The sequence below is a fragment of the Pleuronectes platessa genome, chromosome 6 (genome assembly GCF_947347685.1).
Source record: "Pleuronectes platessa chromosome 6, fPlePla1.1, whole genome shotgun sequence".
Taxonomy (NCBI): domain Eukaryota; kingdom Metazoa; phylum Chordata; class Actinopteri; order Pleuronectiformes; family Pleuronectidae; genus Pleuronectes; species Pleuronectes platessa.
The window spans coordinates 16,977,785-16,991,692 of record NC_070631.1 but is presented as its reverse complement, the minus strand read 5'-3'; the positions used below and the strand labels follow the sequence as shown (position 1 = coordinate 16,991,692).

At 38.8% G+C, this 13,908-nt stretch overlaps 1 protein-coding gene across 1 annotated transcript in view; it reads left to right on the top strand.

The window, feature by feature from the left end:
• The first annotated feature begins 2,237 nt into the window (after positions 1-2,237).
• LOC128442666 (probable G-protein coupled receptor 153) overlaps positions 2,238-13,908 on the top strand; it is a 33,589-nt gene continuing 21,918 nt past the window's right edge. The window contains exon 1 of the mRNA XM_053425221.1: positions 2,238-2,692. The gene's annotated coding sequence lies outside the window, so the exon portion shown is untranslated. The remainder of the gene's footprint in view (positions 2,693-13,908) is intronic.

Genomic DNA, 13,908 nt, shown 5'->3' with positions numbered 1-13,908 from the left:
CACAATAAATCTCAGAATTTACATGTTTGTAACACAAGCTTTATCCCAATGTATTTAATTTATTGCTAGAAATCGGTTTTTTATTTATGCAACCATGTGTTGTGCTGCGATTTTCAAACCTTACATTTGAGTTATCTAAATGTTATACGTCAGCGAATATACTATTGCTATACTGTACTTCTTACAAACCTGGTAAATACACATGGTCTTTATTTCCAGTTTCATTGCTGGAGATGCAGTCTCGTCAATAGACAGAGATTTATGGTGGAGTCCATAATGACGAGTGCTCAGACAACGTATCAGGTCTCAAGCAGATCTGGTTACCCCAGTCACCTGAACCTTCTTTCTGGAAATTTGAAACCCAGTTATTTAACACAAACCTGCACAGATTTGAGGCAATGCTAAGTGTAAAAGTGTTACGGGAGATCTGATTGGTTTTGGTAATACAGTGAATTTAATTCTTCTTCTTGGTTTTTACACATGAAAAACTCTAAAAAAAAAGGTAGTGATGACTCAGCTTGTCTAAAAAACTGTCTAAAGGTTTGTATGGTGTTGGAATAGTTTTCTATATCTCGGCCATTAGGTTTGCAAGAAAAATGTCATGTATCTGAGAGTAATAATGTCAATCTAAAACCAGTAATTGCAGATTTAAACCTCTCTAGGTTTACATTTTTCAGTCATGTACTTGAAAGGTTTAAAATAATCAAATTACATTTTCCTATCCAGTAAGTTATCTAGTCTTCTTCCTCTGACATTTTCCTCAGAGGAAACAAGAACTCTCACTGTTTAATCTCGCTCTTAAACATATGCAATAAATTTGTCCACCTCTAACTATTGACTGGATCGACTGGGAAGCTCAGGGGGAAAGATTCTCCTCTGCCTCAATAGACTGAGAACCTTCTCTTTTAAAAGCCCATCAGTACTGAAACTCTGACCTGTACATAGGCCTATATATATATATAGATATATGTATATACACTGCACTGCCGGCTCCCAGGTGTGAGAGTGTGTGCAGGCTATCCATTCTAATAAATAGGAAGCAGGGAGAGCGTGAGGCACTCATCGCACACATCCACCAAATAAATGAAAATGAAAATAATCCTTATAATGGTGAGACAAACCGAGGCACCAGGGACCTCTCTGTGTCTCGCCTCGCATGCAGGGACTATTAGTTTTCTCGCTGGGTACAATCTAAGCCCTGAGGGGAGGAAGCTGTCCATACAGAAATCATCCAGTCTTACATAACAGTCGTATAAGGTCAATGAAAAGGGGCCATTTACAGGAGCGTGAATTACATAATGTGCATTAATTCCAGCTCAAGATCTACCTGTCTATTATAAGCACCTCTAATTTCCTCTAGTATCCTTGGATCAAAGCTGAATGAAGCCCCCTCTTTTGTGTTGAAAATTCCACACATTAGAATTCAGAATGAGGTAGATAAGAAAATAAAAAAAGGCACAAGAGTATATATGTACACAATATCAGCCTTTCACTACTGACGGAAAATATTTTTTGTGGTGAAACATACTTGAATAAAATGAGGTATAGCACAGGATGATCTCACGACGATGTATACACTTTATTATATGAATACAAAGTTGTTTGTATTTTACATTTGGAATGGTGCTGCCGAGTCAGACAGCAGTGAGAATATGTTTGTATTATTATTTTGAGGAGCTTTCAGTGAAGGGAGCTGTGCCCCTTCATTCACAGGTTAGAGGACCTGTTTTGTTTTCAGATCCATGGTGCAGCTTCGTCAAAACGACCTATTTTTTTTATTTTTCATGAATTATTTCTCACTTCCTCTCTCTCTCACTCATTTTCTCTCAGTCTTTCTCGCTCTCACTCGCTTTCTCTCTATCTCTATCGCTCTCTCTCATTCTTTAGCTCTAACTAATCTTTTTCTCTCTCACTCCCCCTCTGTCTTTTACTTACTCTCACCCCCTCACATCCCACCTCTCTTTCTCCCTCTCCCTCTCTTACTCTCCTCTCTCTTTTATTATATCTCTCCCTATCACATATTCTCTCTCTCTCTCTCTCTCTCTCTCTCTCTCTCTCTCTCTCTCTCTCTCTCTCTCTCTCTCTTTCTGACACTCTCACTTCCCGTCTCTCTGTCTTTCTCTCCCTCTCACACACTCTCTCTCTCTCTCTCTCTCTCTCTCTCTCTCTCTCTCCCCAACCCAGCTCTCCCACGGCCACGCAGAGTCGGGTCTGAGCCGCGCGCACGAGCCCTGAGCTATCGGGAGCGCGCGCAGCGAGTCATGCCTTGTCCGTCGCTCGCGTCGCCGCCAGTGTCAGAGGAAATAAGAGAGAGAGGAGAAGAAGAGGAGGAAGAAGAAGAAGAAGAAGAAGAAAATCCGCCTTTTTAGCCACACGCGTTGCTCAGGCAGGGTGCGTGGAGGAGAGGCAGAGACTTCCGGCCAACACGTGTATGATTTGTCTTCCTTCGATTTGTTTTCCCGTCAGTGAGACAAAAGAGGACAGGAAGACACGAGAGGAGTACAGCTGATGATGAAGAGGAGGAGTGGGCTGTTCCACATCCTTCATCTCCCGCAGCCCGCTGCTCTAACTTGGTGCCTCGGTGTGGGGATGTAAAGCCTTTGGGAAACACTTGGAAAGAACGGACCTGGGCTGGTGTGAGTGTTCCCATTCGCCACCGGGAGCCTGGAGGTCGGTTTGGAGACTAACGCAGGTAAGAGCAGAGCCATTTTCAGCCTCAGTGCTGATCCCCTCATTCTGAAGCTGCCATTAAAAACAACAAGGTTTCCTCCAAACAGGGGGTTCCTGCAGCACGAACAGGAGGAAGTAGCGTGCACGTGAACGTGTACACTTAAAATGTAACATGCCTGTGCCAATCTGACCCATTTTTGATTGGTCCATTGATAACCAAGTGGCCTGTAACTGAGAGGTGGCATTCCAGCTGCTCGAGGCTGCACATGCACTAACTTCACTGACCGTGAGGTCTTTAGGATGAAATGTGCAGGATGAAGAATAAACCTGGTTACTACACTCAGAGCCGCCACCCTTAAACAATAAGTATTTCATGTCTATATTAAATCTATATTAAACCATTGTAGTTGTGTTAGTTGTCTAGTATTGTACTTAGGCTGATTTTGACATTTTTGAAATTTGGAGTATTCATGTTATCACAAATCTTATCACACATCCCATACAAACAATCTGAGAATTGGGTTTTGCACTTTAAGCCTTACACCTCCACCACTGGCTTTATCAATGCTTTACCTCATTGATTCTTTTTAGATGTTTTATTACGATATGATAGATAATCTCATATTTTGATTTGAAACATAAACTCAGGTGATTTGCTGATTTTCAATTTAAACATCAAACTAAAAAGAGTAACACTACTTGAAAAATGAGCAAATCCCAAGTGCATCCTCGTATTTTAAGCCCAAAGATAAGATTATCTATCATATCTTTATAAAACACACGAAAAAGAATATACAAATTAGCATTTATTTTATTATTTGAAATATAAAAAAATGCATACATTATTTGTACCTTCATACTGACACAGTACAGCTGAATGCACTGTAGTGATGGACTTAAGATACTGGGTGTACATTCTAACTAGGTCAAATAAATTCAAAATTCTGTTATGCGCCATTTTTACAGCATGCATATAATCTTAATGGTTTTTAAGATCAAGAAGTTACAGTGTCACTCATTCCCCAACAGTTTTCCTGATATGAAAGTCTTTACTTTAGAAAGTTACATACTTCAGTTATAAAATTGAAGATATACCTTAAATTTCTGTTGTGTGTAAACACATGCACAACAGCACCTTTTCACAGAACGCTCACTGAGATCACAAAAGATGGGAAATGAAGAGGCAGTTTGTTTTCTTTCAAATGTTATTTTTCCATTTGATTTTCCCGATAGAGAAATAGCCACAAGTCAGAAAAAGTGGCCATGGACAATCATCATCACATCCACATCTCAGAGACAGTGCTGCAGCCTACATGTGACAGTTGCTGCTACACCACAAAGCCTCACTACAGATCTCAGTGTTTCACAGGGCATATGTGACATTTTGTTTGTCACACGTTGGGGCTCTGTCATTTTGTGACCATGTTAGTTCGAGTTCACACTGTCCTCTTTTTCACACAACACACTGATAAGAGTCTGCCTTCCTTCAGACGCCAATATATATAGTAAGATAGCATTAATAACAGCACTAATTCAAAATAAAATTATAATAATATCTGGATGTCTTAAGACCTTATGCATCGGTTTCAATTTAATAATCAATATCATTTTTCATTTTTAATTCATGCTGTTTTCCCAGCACATAAAAAATCCCGGCCGTTTCTGAGATGAAATCTAAACCCTCTGCAATATGGCGCCCAGTGATCTAGCTACAGTCATAGTTGGAGGTAGCTTAACATAAACAGGAAGGGAGCCTCTAGGGTTACACTTGTGATGAAGAAAAAAACTACTTGCTCTGTGACAATCTGGCCACTCAGTTAAGAAAAGTGTTTAAAATGTGCTGCAGCTACATCAAACAGACCCTTAAATACCTTTTATCTTATTAGTTAAATTGTGCAGAGGCATCCTCCTCACATTACATTACATTTCATTTAGCTGACGCTTTTATCCAAAGCGACTTACAATAAGTGCATTCAACCATGAGGGTACAAACCCTGAATAACAAGAATCAAGAAAGTACAATTTCTTAAAAAAGCTAAACTACAGAGTGCTATAAGTAAGTGCTATGTAAGTGCTACTAAATTGTGAGTTTAAAATTATATTCAAGGTATACTCACTCTGACTGCACTGCTGGTAATCATTGGCGTTTACTATAGCTCTGTGTTACAGGACAATCATGTGCATGCTGGGAATTCTCAAAATCACTGTACATATTAGAGATCCAGCCGTCTAAGAAGAAGTGATTTCTGGTAGTGAAGTATTAGCCAGTGCAGCAGCAAGCTTTCGGAAATTGCATTATAACGATCTATGAATTTGACAAAAACAGCCACAAAGGAAGAGAGATAATGGGCCAACTTGTAAAGTTCATTGTTCTGGACAAGGAAACCCTGTCAGTTGTGGAAAATATGGGATTTTGCAGCTAAATGGAACATTTAAAGCCATTGTAGAGTTTGCGAAGCCATGAAGTTAAAGTATTTTTTAACTGGTCGCATCTTAGCAGCTATTTAAAGGAGGCAATTGTTGTGTATTCATAGATTTGATTTATTTGTGTTTATTATTTAGTTATGACTGTACAATAAAATAAGTTCTATGGCATCATCCTCTGTATGTATTTGTTTTTCAAAAGGTTTAACCTGAACAACAATTACAGCAATCGCCACCAGGGTTAGTAGCAAACAGCTGTTAAACTATGTTTATAAGTTGTTATTGTTTTCAATGCACTGGTATCAGATGGGTACTCTCTATCACCCGACAAGTAACATGGCACATCATTGCTGGAACTTAGCTGCTCTTTTATGACTGCCACACACTATTTGAGAAAATAATGTCAAGCTTGGTTGCAATATTAGTTTGTGTAATGCATCCTCAAAGGACCTATGAAAATAAAGGACACTTTCTAAACATTTTACATTTTCAGTTGGACCGGCAGATTACAGCTCGTTTGGAAGCTGCTCTCATCAGCCACGATGTGGGTTTAAAACAGCTTCATTCTGGAACCAGTAACCCGTTGAAGGTGTCTTTATGTTAATCATTCCATGTTTACTGTGGAGTGAACAGCCCGGCAGACTCCATTTAACTGCACTGCAAAAGCCAATTAGAGCTGAAGTTTGAGATATCCCCAGTACCTCTGCACACTACCATAGTTAGCAACTGATGAGCATCAATCAGTGATATTTAATCAGATGTTATTTTTTTTATCTTTAGGATCATAGAGCATCAGTGTGACATATATCCTTGTTATCCTGGATTGATTCATGATTGATTGATGCCTTCCTCACAGTCCCATTGATAAATGATAGTCCGATAGAAGTAGAGATGTTCTGAGGCCATTTCTCACCACCACCACCTCCCTGACACCGTTTCCGATACCTTGACTTTACCGTGTCGATCGTGTGATAGTGAGTACCGATCTGAAACCAGTGCACTCAAAACAATAACAACTTATCAAACATAGTTCATCTCGTTTTTAATATGTTGAAAAGATGAGAATTAATACTTAAATAAGGCCTCTCAGTATTGATGCTCGGGTCCTAACTACACCTTCCTTAATATGTTACTTTAGAGGATGCAAACAATTTTATTTGAAGAATATCCTATTCATGAATATGTAAAATATACCTAGCTCTATATTTGGCCCTATTGGGTGAAGGTATTGAGTTGAATTAGTGGACCCATTGGTACATTGATCAAGGAGGTTGTATTGCTTTCAATTTGTTGGTATGATGGAGAACCGACAGCAGCAGGGTATCGATTCAGTGGAGAGGCCGTCTCTACTTACCTCTCCTGACCGGAAGATCAGAGGTCAAGGTCATAGACCACCTCTAGAGCTTTCTATTTTCTGACGACCTGAGCTGATAGAGTTTCACTGGTTTCGGCTTAGAGACCTAGATCTGGGCCCCTGGTTGCAGAGCACAGCCTCCAGCTCACCGGGCCTCCCTGCTGTTCATTAGTGAAACGCTGTGATTAAACAGAGGGGGCATTTGCTCACAACCTGTTATTGTTTTGTTTCGGTCCTTGAGTAGGAGTGCTTGTGTTATCCAGTTTCATATGCGGTAATTGGATACTACGCAATGAAAGCAAATAATGAGAGTAACTGCCTATGGGAAAATCTTTACACCTTATATGAAATCTGGTCTCAGGTTCAATGCCGTCCTGCTCCAATAACACCATACTGTGTCCGAGGTTTATGTTTTATTCATGGCTTTTATGGATGGATGGATCCAAATGGTAACTGTTGATGAAAAAACTAGGATTTTGTGGGTAAGTGTAGATTACTACACATAATGCTGAGAGTGAAGGGATGAAGATAATATAAATAAACTTCAAAAAACATTTTACTTATTATTATTATCGTTTATACTCTCAGTCTAAATTGTTTTTATAGATCGTTAGGAGCTCAATTCAAGTCCCCAATACAAAGCCGAGCCTTTAATTCTCCTGGAAATCCCCCTTGTGTGAAACTGCAGAACATGACGCAGAATGAGGATGATTCATAACCACTGGAAACCAGAGTGTTAAATGGGGAATAGATATGGAATAATTAATAAGTGAACAAGGGAGTAATATCAGACACCTTTACCTCTGACTCAGATTTCCATCGGTTATATCATTACTGTAAAACTGCTGACTGGGGAATGTTGACACAGGAAATGCAATGTGCCCTCACACTGTTATCACCATCTTCTGGTACTGCAGTAGCTGCTCAACTAGACCTAAAGGCCCTATAATGTATGAAGTTAGCTTTTCATAGCTTTTGGGATTATAAAGCAGTTCTTGGTGTAATATAAATACTGTAAGAGTATTACAGTTCTCAATTGATGGAGAAACGCACACAGACCATATTCACAAACTGTGGCTTAAAATGAGAAGTCCGGACTTCCATAGCTTTGTGATGTCACAATGGAAAAAAACAGCCACGCTCCCAGCATAGGCCACCACGACCCACAGTCCCACATCCCAGTGTTGACCATAGTGTAGGGCTTTTATCCTGACCTGTGGTTGGCCTGGCTATGTGTCACTCAGCTTGAGCCTCTCTTCTGATTGGCTAGCTGACCTGTTGTTGATGAGATGTAAAACTACACCTTCAGATGTTTTTTAGCTCCTAAAAAACCAGACTTATAGATATTAACGCTTAAATAAAACACCAGAAAAGTGTAATAAAGTAGTCCTCTATATTGAGTTTATCCAGGAAATCACTTAAATAATTCAACAACCTTAAAATAAATAAATGTACTTTTATTGCAGACAAGCCACCGGCGCCCAGAGGATTTGAATTTTTCATTTCAACCACACAATAAAATTTAACAGACCACATAAGAAGACTTGACACAGATTATGGAGCTCATTATACTGAGTAAATAATAAACTGTCGGAGATACACCGGGCTCTGCTCTACATAACCTGTCGCTGAAGCTGTGGGGTGCAAGGTGGTGGCTTACGCTGTAATGTATTCTGTCTTTACAATCAGGTAAACTAGGCCGGATTTATCCTTGTCGACCTGCTGTGGCCTTCTGAGTCTTCCTCGCTTCCTGGCTCGGTGTGGCATACAGTTATGTTTAAATGCCATATTTATTTTTATTACAGCCTGCATTTTCACTCAAGAAATAGGCTTTTTTGCATTTATGAATATTATCTCGTAGCCCATTTTCTGTCTGTCTGTAGTGATACATTTAACTAGACCATTTTGTACAAATACAAATTCCTGTAGGTAAATTCAAATCCTTATAGTGTAAAAAAGATATATTTAGGTATAACTCTGTCTCTGATAAACAGCTCGGCATACACACACTAACTAACTTCATAAGGCAGACTTTCATGTTTTTTTCCACTGAATGCTTTCTTCTAGACTGAGGCAGTTGCTATGCAACATAGAAATAAGAGATGCAGTCTGGTTCCAGTGCAGTGAAGCAGACTATCTAATGTGATGGTTGTTTGCCAATGGGCTGATCTTGGTAACGCAGTAAGCTATCTAGCTTTCATTTTAAAAAAAAAATCTTAGTGGCCTTTGGTAATTTTCTAAGTAAAGATGAAAAACAACATAGTTTACAGGTTCTGTAAAGGACTGTATTTATGAATATGCTAATATTATTTTCTTCTTGCTCAACTGATTGATGAAAGATGGATGATTTATTAAAAGCTCTTCATGTATTTTTCAAGTTGTCATGCTACACTGGTGTAAAAGCTAGTTTATATGTCTAGGGATGATTGACCAAGACATCTACTGTTACCTATATTCAAGTGGCCTATGCTGATGTGGGTATTTATACTTGTGCTGTTGTGTGTCTGCGTCGCTCTGCAATCACGCAGTAGATGGCCATGGAGTGTCTATGTCGCTGTGTTGAGTGTCTTTGTTTATTTCAAACAATGATGACTGAAACTGAGAAGATCATTGTGGACTTTCAGTTAAATAAATGTTAAACTACGGTTCATTTTAATTACACTCTTTTCAATTCCCATCAAATTAATTGTTCCTATAGGAGAAAATGCGATGCTACCAATCACAGTTGTCATCAATACATGTTAAGTAAGGTGCACTTTAGGCTATGGCACACCTCAAAGGCTTTGGATTGAGATAACATAGATAAGTGAGGCCAGAAAGTCGGTGTTCATTAAAGTTTTGCTGCTGAATACATATGTCCAGGATTAAAGAACATAAAAAAACAGTAATATTAGAGATCGGTCAACATAATTAAATAAAAAATAAAAAGACAGACAAGAAATAGAATCTAAATATCTGTAAATCTGAAAGCAGTGCAGTAACCTTAGCGTTTCATAATTGCTTTAAAGTGAGACTGAGAAATGAATAAGAGCCCTGACATTTCCCGTATAAAAGCATAAGGGGGCTGTGTAAGTACTGTGCTGCCCCTAGCCTGAGTGTTTATAACTGTGTAAAAGTACTGCTGGATGCTGCTGCAAAAAGCATACCTGTAGACCTTCTTAGTTCAGCAGCTGTCATGGGTAAGCATCCGAGATGTAATGTACTGCGCTCTGCCCCCTGGGGTTCAGTTTTTACCCCTCTGACAGTTCCAGGGATGAGTGGCTGGTTCTGGCTATAAAAGACCCCATGCATCACACCTGTCGGCAGGGAGCTTAGAAAACAGGTCCAATCCTCTTCTTCTACTACAGCTCCTGCCAATTTGAAGCTGTGAGATGTGGATCAGCACCACTCATGTAAATCAGCGTCCACTGTGCACCACACCCAACACACTGAGCAACATGGCGCTGATGGTTAAAATATGCTATGAAAAGTTCTTGGAACTGGTTTCTGTGTAATTACTGCTTTGATCTCATCCATCTCTGCCTTTGATTTGATGGATAAATCCATCTTTACGCCTGCCAAAATCTGTCCAGACACACTCCGCTCCTCTGTTTTATCTCAGCTGATTATCGTTGGAGATGAACAATGAAAAACCATTTGTCCTTTTTCTCAGTAGTTCAAAATGTGACTAATGTGCAAAGTGATAAATATTCATCAGGAGAAGACTTAATGTGTGCTTAGAAAAAAACCGAATGCTATGTTATGTGAATTGAAAAACAAAACACTTGTTAGAACGCACTGTCATACATACAGTTGAGCTATCAAGAGTGATTTCGGTTCTCTGTAATGTGCTCTGCAACTTTGCTCATGGAACATATCCGATCTATAATACTGGATGATCTTAAGCAGGTGTCTGAGAGGATTTTGGCAAAGGCTTATCAAGGATTTTCCAAAAACATCCTTATATGAACTAAAACACTTGGAAGAAAATGCCATGTTACTCTTAAAGGCATCATTTTTATCACTCATTATTGGTGTCATAATTTTAATAGTTGCAGAATCAATAATTTTTTGATGGCAGAAGTCTCAGGAATCAATAATTTTCTGTACCACAGCTGATACCAAATTTAATCAGGTCAAAATATGATTTATTTACTCTACCTTTGCTCTGACGCAGGTCTGTTGGGAGGTAAACTGTTCTTGTGAGCTTAGGGAAGTGGAAAATGAGTAATCATTAAAAGACATGGCACTTTTCCACTTTCCAATCTCCCTTGTATCAACACCTCCATGAATTTGTGCAACTCTATTAAAATTCAATATCCTGATGTTTGAGCACAAGTGTTTACAGCGTGTGTGTAATTGTCGGTGCTGATTTCCCCTGTGTAGAGGACAGATTTGGCTTAGAGGCCCATGGGATTGTGGGTGATCAAGCTGTTAGATTCACTAGGGTTACAAAGATCATCAGTCAAGGGTTTAAATATAACCAGTCCTACAACTACTACTAATGCCATTCCTATTACTACCACTAATATTTCTACTTCTACTAACGCTAGTACTCAAACGTTACTACTGTAACTGCAATGAATTACTCATTAGTGCTCTGAGAATGTGTAGCATCCTATTTGTCGTTACCTACATTGTTTATGGATTAGTTGTTGAATTTCCTGGCAGTTTACATTAAACAAAGGTATCCTGTGGTAAAGACAGCTGATATGTTGCTTCCACTCTGAGAAAGTAAAGAGAAAAACAGAGAGAAGAAGGAATATAATGAGATATGATCTAGGGAAGTTCAGTCAAAAAAACAAAACCAAGAGAGATGAACAACAGAGCATATTCTCTGACGGGTTGCTAATGAGGGGTTTAAAAGAGGCTGAAATGTTACCATGTGTGCTCTGTAGCATCACTAGGAGTCTGAAGAAAATCGTCTCAGTTATGACTGCCAGTATTTACAGTTTGTGTTCTTGTTCACGCTAAAAGCTCCTGCGACCGTTGCATCAATATACACAATGAGCTGCTTGGCTTTAAGCCTGGAGACTTTTACTTAAGTGGATGATATGTCATTATGGTTATTGTGATCCTGACATCTCAAGTGTTGGTGCAGATCTTTAGAATAACAGTGCCTCTGTGAGAACATTAAATGTACAAACTCAAACAGTTTGCCCACATTTGGTTCGGAGGTACTACAAGAAGGCAGGCTGTTATGTAAATGTCAGATATTTACAGCCAACAGTCAATCATATTCTGTGGCACAGCAGTTGCTGCAAATAGTGACAATTCTCTTTGTGATGCAAAGCCAAACCCTAATTCACATTATTAGCTGATACTTTTACATTTGCTATATTCTTTTACATGTATTCTTGAACACTGAATTGTATGTTACCACTTACCACTGTGTTGTAGTCAACAAAACAGAAAAAAGCAGATGTTTGTCTGTCTGAGGGTTGCGATGGAGACAAGGCTAATTTATATATTCATTGATTAGCAAACACTTAATGAGTCAAAGGTGACGACTTATACACAAGCCATTTTAAGGCCATGAAGGGAATCTTTTTTCATGGAAAAAAAATTTGAATTTATAATATTAAGGAATAAATATCCCTTTTCAGGGTTTAATCAATGCCAGGAAAGGAATCTCCCCTCAACAATTCCAGCTGTTCCCAGAGGCTGACAAAATTCAGTTGCTTATACACATCCTAGAATAACCTTTTTAGACCTTATTGAAATGACTTGTATTTAATTGAAAGCTGACATTGTCCCTCTAGAGCCTCAGGTCAGCCCAAGCAGGAAGGCTTAGTGTTATTTTCCACTGCACTCTTCCTATGTTGGAACATGACTTATCTTGATTATGGATCACACTGTTGGATAAATGGCTTTCTATTTTCTGCTGCAGGAAATATTATTTGACAATCAAAACCAGAAAAACAAAACAGCCAAAGGGCAGGTTGCTTTACTGAGACTCAAATGTTTTCTTTCTTGGTTCTAGTTAAATTGTCCAACACACAACAAAACCAAGAAAATATTGTATTGTTATGTAACAGATTTATTTATTTAATACATTTTGTATTTATTTAGTTATATTGTTAGTTAGTTACTTACTTACTTACTTAGTTACCTAGTTAAATAGTTAGTTTGTTTGCTCGTTAGCTAGTTAGTGGCCATACACATCCTAAACATTTGGTCACTTAAATATTTGTACTTAGATTCCACTATTTAAAGTTGTATAAAAATGTATCTCTAACATCGGGTAAATTCCTCTCTGCAGCATTTTTGTTTCGATTTCAGCTTCCTGACTTCGCTGGGGGTGTTCCCATCTAAACCAAGCAACAGGGGATAGGGCTCAAAAATGTTCCCCTAGGAATTGGGACACCACTCGCTATGTCATCGGCAGCAAACAAACGTTATTACAGTGACAAACGATATCAACTAACAACCGTTATAAGCCAACATTATAATAGTGACACATCTGATGACAACTGCAGGACAAATTGAGCTATTGATCAATACACAGTCAGTCAATGTGTTTACATTTGTTATTTTTAATGTAACATTGGTCCTGTCCATCCTTCAGCTGAAAACATTACAACAGGAGATGGAAAAAATGTCTGAACTTCAAATACGGGACATAAGAATAACGAAAGTTACTCATTCCTCTAGATTTTCCTGAAACGCTTGTCAAAGGGATTGAATTACATTATCATTTGCTGCTGGATCAAAATAAAATATTATAAAAGTAAATACAAATTTATGGTTATTTTGCAAGATTGAATATTTGAGTTTATGAGCATATTACCCACAGTAGTCGCCATTTTGATTTGCTTAGTCCGTTCGTAAAGCATTCAGGAATTGCCGTCTACCCATTTGTCCTGAAGGGACCTGAATACAGTACGGTTGAAGGGGTGTTTGAATGGCTAGATGGCCACTTCCCCTACATCACATAGAGAAAGGGGACAACGCAAACAAAGGGATAGGGCCAAGTGGTAGGGCTGAGGGGGGAATTGGGACAGGGCCATAGACTTGTTAAAGCTCAAAGAGCACACGTGCAAGTAATACCATAGACAGTGGCTCCACTCCATTAAGTGTGCCACCGTGTTACTGAGTGAGCATGAACACGTAAAATGCAGCCATCATTACTATTACGGTCACTAAAAATAAAGTGCTATATGAATAATACAGCAGGTTTTTAGAGCTTTTTTTCACAACTGTCTGCTGTGGCTGTGAGTTAAACTATGCGGGTGATGATCGTGAACTAAAATCGTAACGTTCAGGACAAGATGAGCTAAACATTGAACTGAGAGTTGCTGTAAAACCTCTGTAATACCAGGGGCTGTCAGAGCTGTGTTGTACTTATCTGTAGGTTCTTCACTGAGCAACCGTATCTCACCGAACAAAGGATCTTTCGAGGTGATGCCGAATCCGATACTGATGATACTGATATATCGACTTATGTATACATTTTAAAATTAGCAATGATTCCTAAGATG